The 18,935-nt window shown below is 43.6% G+C and overlaps 1 protein-coding gene across 2 annotated transcripts in view; it reads left to right on the top strand.

Annotated features, from left to right (window-relative positions):
- Positions 1-18,935, top strand: part of KIF26B (kinesin family member 26B) — a 439,262-nt gene that overhangs the window by 114,047 nt on the left and 306,280 nt on the right. The window lies entirely within an intron of this gene.

The following is an 18,935-nucleotide window of genomic DNA, read 5'->3' as shown; positions in this document are numbered from 1 at the left end:
CCAGAGTTATTGTATGACCCCCGAATTTTCACATCTTGGCATATACCCAAGAGAAATGAAAAAATATGTCCACTCTCAAAAGCTTGTATATGAATATTGACAATAGCATTACTGATAAAGCCAAAAAGTGGAAACAGTCTTTATGTCCATCAGCTGATGAATGGTTGGACAAAATGTGATTTATCCAGAAAATCGGATCATATTTGGCAATAAAAAGGAAGGAAGTAGCAATGCATCTATAACATGGGTGCATCTTGTAGCCATTCTGGGAAACGAAAGAAGCCAGACACAAAAGACCACACATTGAGTGATCCCACTTTTATGAAATGGTCACAATAGGTAAATCTGGAGACATAGTAAGCAGAGTAGTGATTGGCAGGGGCTGACATGGGGAGTGACAACTAGTGAGTATGGAGTTTATTTTAGGGGAGATCAGAGTGTTCTAAAAGTAGTGATGGTTGTACAACCCTGCAAATGTACTAAGAACATACACACTAACTGGGTGAATTGTATGGTGTGTGAATTATAATCAATAAATATGTTTGAAACATGTAGACGAGAAGCATTATACCGGTGTGTCTGTAATTCCAAAATTTGTTCAGTGCCTTCAAATGAAGTCCAGACTCCACGGCCTGGCTTTCAAGGCATGTTATTTATATAGAACATTATGTTATTTATATAGAACATTTTTCTTCCTTCATCCATTCATTTGTAAACCATACACCTATTCAAATGCTGTAATTCCTTGAACTGGGTGTGTCTTCTCCTTCTAGACAAATACTCCCTTCATCCCCCTGTTCCAACCCTCAGTGCAGTCTGCCTCTTGTTGTGGTTCTTTCTTACCTACATCTGATTGAGAGCTCTTTGGGATCAGGGAGTGTGCTCATTCCGGTTAGCACCCCTCAGAGCATCCCTGGTCATATCTGGCTGCTACATGATAATTTTTACCAATGAATGGATAGTGAAATTGTGGGAAGTGACCCTGGATGTGACACTGCCTTTACCTCCTTCACCAGAGTTTTTCAAAAACAATGTGAGATCAAACCTACAAAGACATTTTGGGAAACCCTTCAATCTCTAACCGTGCAGGGCATTATTATGCTCTGTAACCCTGGTAACTATTCAAAGTAGTGTCAATTAACTTTTGGCGGCACTCTTAAGATCCCTTATCATCTACATTAGTTTGTCAGATGAGGTAATGCACTTTTTTTGGGTACAGTTGTCATTGAAGAGATTGGCAGCGTTTCGTAGTTGTAAACAAAACTGTCTCATGTGCGTGGCCATGACAAAGGGAGAATAGGATGCCAGAAGCTCTGTGAAAACACTTAAATCCATTTCAGCAAGAAAGAGTTGTGATCTGGTAAATAAATTAGGGCTCTGCTCTGTTCCTTTGCTCCTCTGCTAATGAGTGGGCCCCAGAGTCTCTTGTCCGGGGCGATAAGCCTCTGATACCCATTCAAGTTCAGTGTAAAGCTCCTTTTCTCCAGGGATCTTAGTTTAAAACCAGAATTCTTTAAGTAAATATATTTATCAAACTAAAAATAGTTAAAATATACAGAAAATGCAGAGAGAATGATGTAATAACCCTACCAGCCATGTGTAACAAATGCTATTTTTCTTTTTTGCCATATCTGCTTTGGATTTTTTTTTTATGCAAAACATTTCAAAGACTGTTGAATCTTTCCTCCCCCTCTGAGATCCCATCTTCCTCCTCCTCTCCTCAGAAGTAATGATTATCTACAACCAGGAAGCTTTAACTGGTGAATCTTCTAGTCCAACTTTGATGCAAACTTGGAGGCCATATTCTACATCCAAACAGTTGATTGGCCTCAATCCCCATATTCAGAGTCCACGTTGGAGCCCACCAAATGAGAATTTTCCCCAAGTCTGTTTTAATCAGCCTCTGGATAAGGACTTGGAAGACAGTGACACAGTGATACTTATCACCACATTTCTGGAATTCTGGCAAGAGGAGGAAGAAGGCTGTCTGCTTTTATCTTTGAAATCTGGGAGTTTGCTGACACCAGGACCTTTAGGATGTGGCAGGTGTGGTGCAAACTTTTTTTTTTTTAAGTAGGCTCCATACCCAGCGTGGAGCCCAATGTGAGGTTTGAACTTATGACCCGAGATGAAGACCTGAGCTGAGGTCAAGAGTCAGCTGCCAGGCACCCCAGTTGTAGTGCAATTTAGCAGACTGTCAAATTGCAGAGCAATCCAATTCCCTAGCAGTTTTGGGGAAGGGGACACAGTGCTAGACACTGGAGAGAGGAAAATAAAATAACCTCTGTTGGGGCACATGGGCACATGTGCAAGTACACGCATCTTGCCTCATTTAAAAATAAATGTCTAAAAAAATAAAAAATAAAAATAAATGTCTAATTTTTTAAAAAACTACCTTTAGTAGAACAGAAGGAGAATGATAAGATAAGGAAAGGGGGGAATGGATGGATATATGAGTTCAAATCTCGGGTCTGGTCAGCATGTGGAATGCAGGCTATGAGGTGTGAAACTCCCCAGACGTGGCCCCCAGACTTGGTCATGAGCTTTTCAGTACAGAGTTGAAAGAACGGAAAGGGATTAGTGAGACAGTGTGGGGCCCTTACAATAAAAGCAAACTAGTTGGCCAAGGAAACATGGTTATTTCTGGCACAGGTGCCTGGGAACCATTTCCCTGGGGATGTAGTCCTCACCCCTGATGGGATGGGGAGGGGACTGGCCAGGATCGTCTTGCAGAGCGTGCAGAGCGCTGGAGTAGTGTGTGTGGTGTACAGAGAGCACAGCTGAGGGGCAGGGGTAATAGATCAGGGATAGCCTGGTGACCAAGGGCTGGGAGTGCCAGTAGCGCTGACAGGGACATTATGTTGGTCATTTTCATGTGTCAGCCTCCTGGCCATGGGTTCCCAGACATTTGGTCGGACATTATTTGGGGTGTGTCCCTGAGGGTGTTTTGGGATGATACTAGGATTTGAATCCATAGCCGGAGTAAAGCAGATTGCTCTCCCCAGTTAGGGCCCAGTGTAATCAGTTGAAGGTCTGAATAGAGCAGAAAGGCTGACTTTTTCCGGAGGAAGAATGAACTCCCCTCCTGCTCTGCTGCCTTTGATATGGAGCATTGTTTTGTTTTGTTTTGCCTTTTTTTTTTTTTTTTTCTGCCTTTGGACTAGAACTGAAACATGGTCTCTCCCTGGGTCTGGAGCCTCCTGGCCTTCAGTCAGGAACTGCACCATCTGTTCTCTTGGGTCTGATTTACCGATCACCTTGCAGATCTTGGGACTTCTCAGCCTCCATAATCACCTGAGCTAGTTCCTTATAATAAATCCCTTTTATGAGAGAGTATAAAATCTTTATATGTCTATACATATGTATATACACACATACACACATGAGCACACAAATGTGCATGTGCACATCCCATTACTTCTGTTTTTCTGTAGACCCCTGATACAGTCTGTATGCAAAGAGAGATAGCTTGGGCCTTGGGTTCTAGTTGTAAAATTTCTTTGGGATCGTGGGCTTTCTAACTGATGACTGAATGGCAGGAGGATTTTGTACTCTCTAAAATATTAATTTTAAGTATTCTTATAATAATAATAGGATCAATAATTAACATTTATGGCATACTTTGAAGCATATATGTTAACTCATAGCATATATATTACATATATTAGCTCACTGTAGCCTCATTACAATATTCTTTTTTTTAAAAGATTTTATTTATTTATTCATGAGAGACACAGAGAGGCAGAGACATAGGCAGAGGGATAATCAAGCTTCCTGCAGGGAGCCCGGTGCAGAACTCGGTCTCAGGACTCCAGGATCACGACCTGAGTGGAAGGCAGAGGCTCAACCACTGAGCCACCCAGGTGTCTCCCCATTACAATATTCTAAGGGAATTGGGGCACTCAGAGGTTAGGAAGTCGTCCAAGGTCACAAAACTAGGAAATGACGTAGTGTTTTCAGGGCCCTAATCTGAGTAAAGCTGATCTTCCATTTGCTCTGAAGGATGAAAGTAGGAGAGGACTCATTGGGGAGGATCACTCAGGTCTTGCCTCCTCACACTTCAGGTTCCTCTCTGTCTCTGAGAAGGAGGGACAGGCACGTGTGCAGCATTGGTTGTTGATGTGGCCTGAGCAGTAAGTGGCAGTGGCAGCAGGATGGCAGTGAAAGAGCTCACCAGAAGGGGGGCACCTGCAGGAACTGTTGTGTGAGGACCCTCCAGCTGGCTCTGCGGAAGGGTGTCATGCAGAGTAGTTGCAAAGGAAACGTGCTCACAGCAACCACTGATATGCCCCAGCCACGAAATTTAGAAGGCACGTCCTGGGGTCATGCGTAGCCCACAAGGACCAGAGCAGGGATGGCCGGAAAGTTGTTTGATGCTAAGTTCTGTGCTTTCCTCGCTATGCTGCTCCCTCACCAGTTTTGTCTGCGCCTCGGGGATCTCTACCTAGGGCTTTATTTGAGGCTGAAGAAGAGAAATGGGTCAAGGAGCACAGGCAGGTTCTGGAGAAGGGGGAGAGAGAGGCTAGGACAACTTCTCCCAATTTGGACATCATTCCCATCTCCTGGCTTTTCGTTTTCGAGTATCCACGTTCTGGGATCCTGACCTCAGCTCACCAGGAGTGCTTGTGACCTGTGGACCAATGCCCAGAGTGGGTCCACATTTCTGTGACTATGGCAGGGTGGCACGCCTTGGGTCTGGAGGGTGATCCCACTGCCATCAGTGACCTGTGCTTAATAAAGCTGCCTCTGAAGTTGAGGCTGGTTGGTCACCCAAGTGTTGTCAACCCCTCTGCAACAGTGTTCTGTCTCCTTGCCTGCTCCGTCTGAAATCAGAATCCGCCAAGCTGGGTTGGGGTGTGGCTGCAAGTTTATCAGACTGCAGGCCCCCTGGCGTAGAGGGTGGGGAGACCACTTGTAGGTCTCAGACCCTGCAGCATGGAGTTGGCCGTGTGAGGATGATGGGCACTGGGATCAGAGGATCCTGATGAACTGCTTCCTGGCCTGTCACCCTGCCACCTCCCTTCCCGCCAGGTGAATATTGCTTAGACATCCAGCTTCTGATTAAAGCTGCATGATGGAACTCGTACCAAGGATAGAGCTGATGGCCCGTGTCAGCTTGTTGGAGTTAAAAAATATATTTTAATTTGTTTAGCTCTCTGGGGAAATTATCTGAGCCTGCATGTGATAATCAGCTTTCACAAAACCTGAAATTATTCGAGCCACAAAGATGAGATTTTTAATCTACATAAATAAAGAAGTCTTTTGCCCCACCCTCCCCAACCTTTTTTTTTTTATTATTATTTTGAGAGTAGGGGAGATTGAGAAAATTCTAATTCATTCTGTCCCTTCTCCCCCAGGACACTGTCATTAGCAGTTGTAAGAAAATGATTATACCACTAGTACCATGTACAACATTTTCACAGACATTTTCTCTTCTTATTTTAAACTTTACACCAACTCGTAAGTTTAGGGGGTGGTGGCAAGTATTGATCCCCTTTTATGGAAGAAAGTGGGTCACTGAGACATTGAGATTTGCCCAAGTTCACATGGCTGATGAGTTGTAGAGTCGGGCCTAGAACCCAGTTCTTTCGGCAACCAGCTCAATGCTCCTCCAACCTACCAGGCTGCCCCAAAGTAACGATAATAGTAGAGGGTTTATAAGAGAATAGAGTTGAAGATTAAAGTGGATTTATGATTGTATTCCATCTACATCTGTCAGGATAGGCTATGTTGTGGTAACACAAAATTCCAGTGGTTTAACTTGTTTATGCAAAGTCCCCTGTGGGTCTGGGTGACCTTCCAGGGCTGTTGCTTTCCTTGTCTCCAAACTGCTTTGATCTCCTAACCCCCCTATGTCAGCATGAAGCTTCAGGGTGCAGTGAGGTAAGGGAAGGGGGGACTGAAGGTTTGCATGTTGGTTTTTAAATGCTTCAGCCTGGAACCGACACAGTTCTGTGCCAGGCGCGTGGCCCTGCCAGGCTGCACCAGGGGCCAGGAAGCCTTGTCTTTAGCGTGTCCTGGAAGGGGAGGAAAACTAGGTATATTGGTGACCACTAGCAGTGACTGTCATGCTATCTGCAGACCAGAAGGTCAGCCTGGGGAGCAGATCCCTTTGGACAAACACCCATGTTGCAGATCCCAAGGAAAGCAGTTCCTACTACTAGAAGTAATTCTGGAGGCAGCTCTAAGTATCTGACAGAAATTTACTGCATATAAATCATGTAACAGCTCCTAAATGTCTACATGACGGTTCAAGGTTTGTGATGCCTGTTTTATGGATACCATTTTCCTGATTAATCTTCAACGATCCCCCCTTGACCTTGCAAGCAAGCTCACTCTCTTGCCCTTGGCCTTGACACATGGTGGCCTGCACCCTGCCATACTTCCCCCTTCCTCACTGGCTCCTGGCTTCTCCTCCTTGTCACTTGGGTCTCAGCTCAAATACCATTTCTCAGCACCTGGGTGAGACCCCTTCCTTTGTGTTCTGTCAACCCCAAGTGGATCTTTGCAGTGTAGTATCCTGTTCATATACATGAACTCCCAACTAGGTGGCAAATGGGTCAGGGAGAGGCAGAGAGGTACTCACAGCAGCACTGGCCCATCCTCATTACACTCAGCACAGGCTTAGCAGGAAATGACCTTAACACATTTGTCAAAGGAACACATGGATGACATATGATTGGGGGAAGAAGCCTGACGAAGCAGAGTGAGGTGATGCCCTGGGGTCCCACACTTCTCTCCATTGGCTGTGCTCTAAGTCATCATCAAGGTGGTTCCTTTGAGGGAGCACCTGGGTGGTGCAGTGGGTTAAGCATCCAACCTTTGATTTCACCTCCACTCAGGTCATGATCTTAGAGTTGTGAGATTGAGCCCCAGGTTGGGCTCTATGCTGAGTGCAGAGTCTGCTTGAGATCCTCCCTTTCCCTCTGCCCCTCCCCCCACTCACACTTTCTCTCTCTCTAAAAAAAAAAAAAAAGGATGGTTATTTTTGAGCTCTGCCCCTATTTCCCTGATCTTGGTTTCAGTCCTCTTGTAAATATTCTGGGTTTGCCAACTGCCTGATAATCCACTACCTTTCCTTAAAAATGGTAGACATACCATATTTTAGTATTAAATTTCTATTTCTTTAGTATGGTTTATATTCACGTGATAATACACAATTAATGCTCAGTGTCATTACATACTTGAATTATTGGATTTGGAATCCCCAAGTCATTGTTTAATGGGTATGGAGTTTTATTTTGGGAACATAAAAGTTCTGGAGATGGATGGTGGTGGTGGTTTACACAACACTGTGAATGCACTGTATCCACTGAACTGTACACTTGAAAAGAGTTGAAATGGTAAATTTTATGTATATTTTACCATAATAAAAGTTAGATTTTCATTATTATATATAAATATTATTTTATTATATATCATGTTATTATAGGTAAAGGACAGGCATATGTGGACTAGTCAGTATAGTGCCACCTAACTAGACCACAGCCTGTTTCATGTCACAGGCTCTTCTGTGATTGCCCAATGAGGAAGATTGCTGAGACCAGGTATATTTTGGTTCCCTGGTCTTATTTAGGAAACGTATTCTCCAGATGACACTCATTTTGGCTTAAGAGAAAAATTCTCCACCTCTTTTCCCAAGATGAAAACCCAGCTCAGTGATCCACATTCTTTTTGGAACTATCACCAACCTCTTGTTATTTTTTTATCTGATAAAATTTGCTTTAATTTTATTTTTAAAAAGATTTTTAGTTGAGAAAGAGAGTTAGGGAGAGAAGAAAAGCAGGGTGGAGAGAGAGGCAGAGACAGAGGGAGCAGCAGATTTACCTCTGAGCAGGGAGCCCGATGATGAAGCTCAATTCCAGGACCCGAGATCATGACCTAAGCTAAAGGCAGATGCTTAACCGGCTGAGCCACCCAGGTGCCCCTAGAATTTGCTTTTAGAAATAGTTTTATCTGTCTTTGTCTTTCTTTGACTTGTTTCACTTAGTATATGATTTCATCCATATGTGAAACTTAAGAAACAAAACAAATGAGCAACAGGGAAAAATAAGAGAGAGAGAGACGAACCAAGAAAGAGACTCTTAACTCTAGAGAACACACAGATGGTCAGCAAAGGGGAGGTGGGTGGGAGGGTGGGTGAAACAGGTGATGGGGATTAAGGAATGCACCTGCCGTGATCAGCCCTCTCATGATATATGTAAGCATTGAATCAATCAGGTATTGTATACCTGACACTAATACAAAACTGTGTGTTAACTATACTGGAATCAAACTAAAACAAAATACAAATACAAAACAGCTTAAATGACTTCATACTCCTGCATTGATTCAGTAACAATTCATTCATCCTCCCTGCGCCAAAGTATCCAGACACCTCTGACCACCTGGCAGTGTTTGTGATTGGCTGGGACAGCCAGTCTCTCCACGCTGATCTGATCTAATTGCTGCATTTGATATAATGCCTACATATGAATAAAGGTGAATTTTCCATGGGGCATTTGACATACCCAGAGTAGCCCAAGAACCCCACTGTCACCCTCAGGGGAACAAGGCGATTGGCATGTCACCTGTGTCTGGAGCGTCTCCTTTAAGAGCCGTGGTCTGGGTTGTCCGGCAGTGGTGCAGGGGCTCCTGGAGGCCGGGTGATGGATGCCCTCGTCAGGAGTGCATATTGGATCTGTTACGCGCCAGTGATATACGATTTCAACATTTCAGGGGTGATTTGGATTCTCTGTACTCCCTGACTGGAATTCTGCTGCCACGTTGTTTTGTGCTTTACTGCTCAGCAAGAGGAGAATAAATCTAGAAACCTGCTTGAAAATGGATAGACTGTATTCAATTCCATATCATTAAAAGATCTTAAAGGCTAGGCCTTAATTTTCTTATCTGCAGAAGGAAGAGGTTGCACTAAGTTTCCTTCTAGCTCTGGAAATTCTAAAATTCTAGCTAACAAATAGCAATAGTAAGGAGCCCTAATTGCCCTGATGTTTTTCTGTCCAGCAGGTCCCAAGGGCTCATTCTCTGGGCTTCAGGGGGGGGTGGGGCAGATAGATCTGTTTATTCTAAGCCTGAGGACGGAGCTACAAGGGAGGCCATTTGTTTGGGGCACTGCTGAGAAAAACATCCCAATCACCTAATCTCACCTTAGGGAATAGAGTAAGTCCAAGGGACGGGGCGTAGGGCCTGTGCTGTGATTTGGATGCTGGGAGAGGGGTGGGTGGCCAGGCCAAGGAAAGCCTGGAGATGTAGAAAAGCAGAAGCTCCCTGAGTGCCTCCCGCTGAGCAGCCAGAAGGGTTTGGTTTCCTTAAATATCCAGGGCGTGTGCTTCTGGTCACTTCCATCACTCCCCTGCAGACCTGGGGCTGCAGCCACAGCCTGCTTGGGCAGGTGTGCTGGGTCAGAAGAGCACAGCTCTGGCGCCTTGGGAATGTGACCTTCCTTGCTGGCAGCCGGAAGATTTTTCAGGCGAATAGAGTTAAGACCTAAGACAAGAAAATTTGGCTTAAGGGGCCCTGGGTGACTCAGTGGTTGAGTGTCTGCCTTTGGCTCAGGTCGTGATTCCAGGGTCCTGGGATCGAGTCCCACATCGGGGCCCGTAGGGAGCCTGCTTCTTCCGCTGCCTGTGTCTCTGCCTCTCTCTCTGTCTCTCTCATGAATAAATAAATAAAATTTTTAAAAGGAAAAAAAAAAAAACTTGGCTGAAGTAGGATGGCCATCAGGTTTTCCCATCCTCAATGGCCCTGAAAAATATGGGGCACATGTGGGAATTTAACACTTTTAAGCGAGCTCGTGTCTCTTAAGATTGCAGGTTGCACTTCGCCTCATTTCGGGGTTAGGACAGCGCCAGACCTCTCTCCAGAGGCAGACTCCTCCAGAAGCACAAATGAGGCAAATCTGTTATTCCTTCTCTTAGTTCATGTGGCCCCTGTTATGAGGGCTACAAACTCTGAGAAGAGAGCTAGAAGATCTCGAAGCACATTAGGATTTAACTCTGGGTCAAACCAGCACTGTTTATTCAGTACACAAGAAAGGCAGGGCACTCTAGACAAAATCAATCAGTACGAATACTTCTCACTGTTTCGGGGGAAAAGGCAATACATGAATGGCTGACAAATACAGGTGTGAATTCCACTTAGTCTCTGCAAGATGGAGAGGGAAGCTTCTGGAAAGAGAATTCTAGCATCCATCCAAGTATCCCTCAGGGGCTTGGCTATCTCCGTTGCTTCTGCAAGGGGGGTCTCTTCACCCTAGGAAGTGCACACCCCATAGAATGACTGACTCACCGGCATATGCTGGATTCCAGAGCTGTGGGTAACAGACCAGTGCTGGAATTGTCCTGGAGCTGAGAGTATTGTCATGTTTAGATGTTGACCTTTCACAATGAGGTCTCTGCTGTGACTTCTAAAGGTTATAGGGCCAGAGAGCAATGAGCATGAATGAGTTTGGGAGCCTTGGATATACTGCCAAGAGTTTCAGGGTGAAAGGTGGCTCTGGAAACTCCATAAACTGTGCATAGCTTAGTTCTTTTGCCTGCTGGTATGTCCGTCATTCTTGAGATATAACCTGCCAGGTTAGGTCGACATGGGCCAGTGAGACGAGATCCAACAAAACAGAGTAAAGAGAATAGGGTTTCTCAATAACAAGGACAACTTACTACTTGAGATTAGGCAAAACCAAGACTGACCAGGAAAAAAAAATTGCGTTTTATTCCTAGAAAGAACACCTTTGTAAAAATGGAAAAATATAGGGATATTTGGATTATGATTCTTTGGGGGATTTATATCAAACTTTATTTCTCCTCTGGTTAAGAAAATCTTTAGCTTAGAGGGAGAAAAAAAATCTAAGATTCATGAAGTATTACACTGGAAGAGAAAGCATGGGGATTTTGGCCGGAGTGGGGAGAGACATGGTACAGAAGCTAGTTGTCGGTAATTCGTTTCTAGGAAAAATGCATTCTGAGGTGCCAGGAGATTGAAGGGGAGGATGAAACTTTGCTTTAGAGGTTGGAAAATCTGGCAGAACCACCTTCTCTTCTCTTTGCAAGAGACAAGAGATAGGGAATGACCTACAGATAGGCCCTGGAGAGAGAGATGGGGATGGGAGGGCAGGCAACAAGGAGGAGCAATAGGTGCTCCTCAGCCTGGATGGGGCAGACTGGCAATGGTTTTGAGTTTGATGTGGTCCCTCTCCCGATCTAGGGAGATCAGTTCCATATAGCCATGGGCAGTCCTTTCCTTTCCATTACAACTCCCAGGGTGCAGACAGCAGAACACAAGACACAAGCTGAACAGATGTCACACAACTCTGTGATAACCATGTCCAGATCTGATTCACTTACCGATTCAGACTTCGGGGACCTTTCCGTCCTCCTTTGTCCACTGGGACTTTCTGACTTTGGGACTTTTTATAGCTGTCATCATTTAGTATAAATAACAGCCTGCCGCAGAATGGGTGACAGTGTAGCATTTCCTGGGCCTCATATCTTGCTCAGTGTTCCCCACGAAGGCTCCTGCTACTGGCCGCGTGCCCAGCCTGACAAACAGCCATGAAAACGATTTGGCACAAGGTGATTTTTAAAAAAAAATCATTGTGGAGGTTACTTCATTACTACATCTTTCATGCTTGGCAAAGTACTTACTATGCTGGATGCATTTTTTATTTTTTTTAAATCAAAAGAAACATTGGTAAAATGATTTCCTGTACCTGGATTACAGAATATTCAGTGATCTCTGAGCTTTGTCTTTTGTATGTGTGTATCTCATGCAATCCCTTAAAATCCTTCTTTAAAAAATGTATCCACAGGGATGTCTAGGGGGTTTAGTCGGTCAAGTGTCTGACTCTTGGTTTCAGCTCAGGTCATGATCTCAGGGTTGTGAGATCAAGCCCTGAGTCAGTTTCCATGCTCAGCACAGTCTGCTTGAAGATTCTCTACCTTTGCTCCTCCCTCTGCTTTGTGCTCTCTCACTTTCTCTAAATAAATAAATAGAAAAATCTATAAATAAAATCTTAAAAAAAGAATCTATCCACAAATTACTGGGGATGCACCCTGATTAGAGTTGCAGACCATTTTCCAGATTTTTTTGTGAATAACTCTGATATTAATCTCATTACTTACGGGATCTGTGGTCCGTTTCTGCAGGTGGATTGGACAAGAAAAGGTTGTATATGAAAATACAGCCTGGTGGCTTTGCAAATGGATGAGAGGAAGTATTCTGAGTATAGTTTATGAGTCCATGGTATTGTTCTTTGTAGTTTAGACACCAATCTTTTAAGTGGGAATGATGTCATAGCACAGAAAGACAGGCTCAGCATTATCATTTTGTCTACTGTTAGCATGGACTTTAGAAAATGTATCTGTTACAAGCAGTCTGTAAGCTTTCATAATGAAGTGACACTGGGCTTTTAGAAACAACTGTAACTTAAATTTACTCAGGATGTTTCCATTCACAAAGCACTTCTACATGTATTATTTTATTTGACTGTTAGGATGCTCAGCCCTCTGAGGTGGATCAGCTCTTGTTATACTTATTTGTCCCAGATGAGAGACTGGGGTTCGGAGCAGTTATGGAATGTGCCCACTGTCATGTAATTAGAGCTGAGGCCCAGAGGCAGGCAGGCTGGAACACAGAGCTACTTCAAAATCCAACCTCCTTTTTAAACAATTTAATAAATTTATTATTACTATTATTTCTTAAATAAAAAGAAGCTTTGGGTTTCTATAGAAAAAAAGTGAGCAAGAAGTACATGAAAGTTCCCCTGTGCCTTCTTATCCCACTCCTCAGCCTCCCTATATTCACAGCTGGGCACAGTGTGACACATTTGTTCTAATTGACGGGCCCATATTGATACATTATTATTAATTATTATGAGGTCCCCAGTTTGCATTAGGGTTCACTCTTTGTGTTGTACATTCTATGAGTTTTGATCAATGTATGACAGCTTGCATCCTCCATTACAGTAGGTACAGAATGATGGTTTCACTGCCTTAAACATCCCCTGGGCTGTGCTTATTCACCCCTCTGTCCTCTCCAACCCCAGGCAACCACCGATTGTTTGCCTGCCCCCTAGTTTTGTCTTTTCCAGAAAGTCATATAGTTGGAATCATATGATATCTTTCTATTACCTTTTTAAACTCCCAACATTTTCCCTTCATTGTTTGTATCAATAGCAATGACAGAATTTACAATGTTCTGAGATGAAACGTCTTTTGGAACATGTGCATAAAGAAGGCTCTTTCTCTTACAACTATCTCCTGTGCTCATTCTTACCACTGGCTGGAATATGGTTGATGGATTTCTCTCTTGGTTAAGAGGTCTTTGCTTAATATTTAATATAACAAACCTTAATGTTGGCACATATCAAGAATTTTATTCCTTTGAGGGAAATCAGCAAAATTCTTCTGCAGCCTAACCATGATCTTTTTACGAGAGAATTTTTCCTATCTCAATTCAGAAGAATGAAGAATTGAAAGAGGAAAAGTCTTGCCCAAGTAGAGACATTAGGAGAACAGAAATAAAAGTGAGGGCTTCCTATTCCCATTGGAGATGCTGCTGAGTTTAGTCATGATTGACCAGCACTCCAAAAGAGAAATCGTGAAAGGAGAGGGCATGCCACTTAACTCAGCTGATCAGCATAGAAGTTAGCAGTGTGGCTGAGACCATGGACCCAATCCTTATGTAAGTTAGTGGGTTACTTTGGAGCTCATCTTTAAGATGGAAGCTGCAGGGGGCACATACTGGATTATACGGGAAGCCCTGACATGAAGTTTATCTCTTATCTCTCCTTTACCCCAAAGCCAGGAAGAAAGCAAGTCAAACACACCTACCATAGGCATATCAAACACATGACTTTTTTTTTGCTTGAAGGATGTGAATACTAGCATTGGTTGAAGGAAAAGAATACATTCCAAAATCATTTTATAGTGGATAGAGGAACAACAAATGCATCTAGTAACTTATTTTTTTAAGATTTATTTTATTTATTTTAGAGAAGGGGGGAGGGTCAGTGGGAGAGGGAAAGAGAGAATCTCAAGCAGACTCCCCGCTGAGTGAGGAACTCGACTCTGGGCTCAATCTCACGACCCTGAGATCAGAACCTGAGCCAAAACTAAGAGACACTTAACTGACTGAACCACCCAGGTGTCCTGCATCTAGTAACTCACACATTTGCACACATTTATATTACATACTTATTTATTGTGGTTTTCTGTTACTTGGATGGTCATTTACAATTATTAGAGATGCCAAGAGCCACAAAAAGATGAAGGAAAATAAAAATCGAATAAACCTTCATGCTTTTTAACAAGGACAGAGTCCCTTATTAAAAGGCTAACCAAGGATTCACTGATGACTAATGTTTGCTTTTCTTGTGCTTGTGTAATAAATCTGGGTGTTTTTAACCTTGTCAGTTAGGTGGCAGCAAAGTCTAGTAGAAATCAGCTCTAGCTTATGGGTCAGTTTCTCCCAAGTCACTTATTGTTATTGTATTCGAGTGACCCTGGGCCAGTCACTGGATTTCTTTTGATCTCCTTCATCATATCTGTAAAATGGGAGTGATCATAGTGGCACTTGCCCCTGATGCAGGGCAACTGAGGTGATACATACTGAGAGTTTTGAGCTGTCAGGTTACAGCTGTCAGGTGTCGAGATCACAAGCATCCTATCATTAATATTTCTTTTAGTTGTCACATATGTACATATATATATGTGTGTATGTATATATGTGTGTGTATATATATGTATATATATATTTTGGGATATATGTGTTGTTAATATTCATTACATACATGTATATATATCCACACATATGCCTTACCTGTGTGCTTGGCAGTTTCACAAAGTTCTTCCATAGGATCACCCCATTTGACCCTCCCAGCAATCTCTCAGAAGGGGGAATGTTATTGCATTTGTTTTGTAAATATGGTTGAGAGAGTTTACAGTTCCCGAAACTTGATACAATTACCATGATTTTGAAATATGGAAAAAAGAACTTCATTGTGGACAAAAGTCACCATTTCAAATGTTTTTGTAACCAAACTGTGAACAAGTTTGGAAAAGTTGCAAGACATTCATTACCAAAATCAAGGAGATCAGCCTTTTGAAAGAGGTCTCCCTTGATGGAGAAAGACCAAGCAGTGAACTATCAGTGAACCATAAATTTGCAGGTTGGATTTAATTTCCTAGGAAGGTTCTGTTCAGGATAGTGTCTTCCATCAATCTGAAAATGCTACTTAGCTTTGTTCTTAACCCTCTGACTCTTGATATCAGCTCAGGTCTTGATCTCAGGGTCGTGAGTTTAAGCCCTGTGTTGGACGCCATGCTGGGCATGGAGCCTACTTAAAAAAAAACAAAAACAAAAAAAAAACCAAGCTCTAAAAGCCCCATTTTCTAAGGTATCACCTGTTCATGCAATTAATTTTGTAATCAATCCATCCACCTATCTGTTTAATTATTCATCCCCTCGAAGCATTTATTAAGCTCCTACTCTGTGCCCCCAAGGAGCATGCAGCTGCAGTGGATGAGGGGAGGCAGATAGTGTGGATGGCTGCCTAGGAAGCACAGGCTGAATAGGAAGCACATTTTCAAGCCTGCGATAGGCGCCATTTGGTGGACAGAGTTGCTGGGGAAAAGTAAAATCAGAATGTATTGTTTAGGACATCTGATCTTCAAGGCATGGACTTCTCTTCTTCTAGAACTTTGATATGTACAGTCTGGACAGAAAAAGACTTCTTTCAGTGGTGGCAATAAACAGTGATAGTGTTTCTTACAAAATCCACAGGGATTATAGGAAAATCCTTCTATGAGGGGCTGGGGAAATCTCTTGGGAGAAAGTTCTCTGTACTGTGGGATTACAGAGAACATAGAGGATAAAGCAAAGCCACCTCCTTTTTGTTGACATTTATTCTTTTCTCTTTTTAATCAGTCCTCCTTGGCTTAGTGCCCAGGTCACTTGTCTATCTCCTTTGACTTGGGACATCTACTTTGGTGCCCTACACAGTATTTGGTGTGTGCAGCATCTGAGATGCCCTCCACAGGGCCAGACTCGAGACAGGAGCCGCCATGCCTCAAGCACATCACTGCTGTGCTCCCGCGGACTTGTGAACACAAGAGGAGTATCCAAGATATCATGTTCCTAAAGAAAGTCAGTACCTGTTGCCACCTGCTCACATACATACCCAAGGTGAAATTAAGCATTTTCTCATCTCATTTAGATTGATTACAAATCAGTAGTCAACGGGTTGGGAAGTTTCATCATTTACCTTTGAACCTATGACACTTAGTACAGTACATGCCACATAATAGGTGTTTCATAAATATGTTAAAAGCTGAAAGAGGGGCACCTGGATGTCTTAGTTAGTTGGGCGTCCGATTCTTTGTTTCAGCTCGGGTTGTGATTTCAGGGTCTTGGGATTGAGCACATGTCAGGCTCTATGCTCAGCAGGGAATCTGCTTAAGATTCTCTCTCTCCCTCTCCCTCTGCCAGTCCCCTTCTTCTACTTGCATTCTCTCTCTCTCAAAAAAAAAAAAAAAAAAAAAAAAAAAAAAAAAAACCAAAACTGAAAGAGGCTAAAAGTTCTCCTAGATGTAATCTGGTGGTGAAATGGCAAAATTTTGCATTGGGACAGACGTCTAGCTAAGGAAGAGGGCATTTTACGAAACTCAGAGTTCATCACATTCATCTGCAAGTTTATAGATCTCTGTGCTTGGTAGGCAGAGCCATGGTATGTATACTTTTCTCAAGTATTTATGTTTTCAAAGTACTTGGTAGAGATCCTTCCTTATGACAAAGTCATGAGTCTTTTTTTATTGGAGTCGTTCTGGTTTTGGGGGAAGAACCTAAATCCAGTGAATCATTTTCACTAGAAGCAGGCTCATTTGCAGATGTGAGCTCAAAAGCAAGGCTGTTCCATCAAATGGCACTTTGGCCTCAGGTCAGGAAATGGTCAAGATGAGCTTTACAGTGTATTTCATCTAGCCGTCCAATTCTAGGGCTATGAGCTTGAGTTCAAACTGTTGAGTATTCCAGTAGCCTTCCAAATGTCAAGTGCAGGGTGTGATGGGGATTTTCCAGCCAGACCTGCTTCTGCCAGGCTTGACCGTTGTCACTGTCTCCCTGAGGGCTACTCAGAAGCGCTGTCTCCGTGGCTGCTTCCTCCTTACTGTGAAGTGGAGAGAAGCAGGGAGATGAGGGAAAAGACTATACAACATGGTGAACGGGGTTTGCTGCTAAGATGGACAGGGACACAGCCTGCCTCTGCCCTGGCTCAGAAGAGTGCTCGTGGCCCCATAAAGGTGAGGAGCATCTAACAAGTGAATCTGGACGTCCTGTAAGTAGGTTGTGTCCTTTGCAGGCTGCATGTTCACAGTGGCTCTGGTGAATTAACCAATGAGCAGAAGTCATCAAGCAACAGCACTATATCTCCTGACTTTGCTCTTGTTGTCACAGGGCTGTTCTGTTTGGAAAGAAAACAAGCTCATAGAATATTCCAGCAGGAATAGCAGTAATGTGATTTAGTAGGTGGGTTATTTCAGGTTACTTAGCAAAGTCACAGTGTTTGTGAACAGTGGGAAATTTGTTCGGCTCCTCACAAGTGCCGTGAAGGGGCCCTTTTTTCTGTCCTCAGCCCAGAGACTCAATTTCCAAGGGCCATTGGGTTTACTCCAGGGCTGCCAAGCACATGTTCTGGGACTCTCTCCATCCCCAAGAATTATATTCATGACTTGAAAAGTGCATGTAGCTATCAGGAATTGGAAAATGTCATATAACTGGATGGTGGCTTGAAAGTCACCTTTGGGCCAGATTCCAGGCCATTCCCTCCCTTTGCAGGTGGAGAACCAAGTAATGAGTGGGAACCCCTCCCTGCCTTCACGTTCACCACTCTCTCCCACACGTTCCCTTCATTTCTTATCTCTTCCCACCCCTTTTTCCTACATTTCTTTTCTGTAAGAATACAGGATATAATACATACAATGTACAAAATATGTGTTAATTGACTTTATGTTATTGGTAAAGCTTTCGATCAACAGGTGCCCCTAACCCCCTCACCACATTATTCATGGGCCAGTCATGCCTCCTCCTAACTTGTAGCTACGACCTAACCCTAGAAGTCCACATTTGCTGGAGTACAGTAGGGGCTCTTGACCTGGGATTCATGAATCCCAGCTTCGTTGATACTGTGTGCTGAGAAAGGGACTTGTTGTTTTCATAATTTGGATGATTCCCATGTGCCGAAGGCTTCCAGCATGCCCCTCACTCGGTCCCCACAGTGGCAGGGCCTTGCTCCTTCCAGGGACGGGCCCCAGGGTTTCCAACAACACTAGCTGTCTCTCCCAGGAAAGTTGTAAAGACAGGCAGCTGAACAGCGATCAGGGTATAACCAGGATGTTTCATTCATGCTTACAAGGAGAGCTGTGTCTCTCTTCAGCTCTTTGTGTCCATGCACTGTCTGTGCTGCATTGTGTGCTATTATTAATATATTATAATCTATTAGAGGGTAATTTTCTCTCATTTTCTGTCATTTTGCAGTTCTGTGCAAAAAGACATTAGATTGTGGATTAAAATGCGGGCATTTGGATATCACTGGAAAAAAACAGCTGAGTTCACAGGCTCTCAAAGTGGCAGTGTGTTTGAAAAGCATTAGCCATTTCTGCCTTTTGTGGAGAGAGGGCAGGAGAAGAGGTGGCCACCAGTCCCTGGGAAATATTTCTTAAGTGTGTTCCTCATGGGAGACTGAGTGTTCGAGTTAAGCTGGTTTTGCATGGGCTCTGTTCTAACCCCAATATTGCCAGGCCTCAGAGAAGCATGTGAGCTACAGAGGCTGGCAGCCCACCACCTGTCACTAACCCAAGTCAGAGAGGGAAGCAGCCATCACCAGGGCTGTGAGCGAGGAGGGCAGAGCCGATTTATGTAACTACCCCGCTATTCTTGATTGT

This window comes from Canis aureus, chromosome 6 (genome assembly GCF_053574225.1).
Source record: "Canis aureus isolate CA01 chromosome 6, VMU_Caureus_v.1.0, whole genome shotgun sequence".
Classification (NCBI taxonomy): Eukaryota; Metazoa; Chordata; class Mammalia; order Carnivora; family Canidae; genus Canis; species Canis aureus.
Note: the sequence above shows the minus strand (reverse complement) of the source record. Positions and strands in the feature narration are given on the sequence as shown.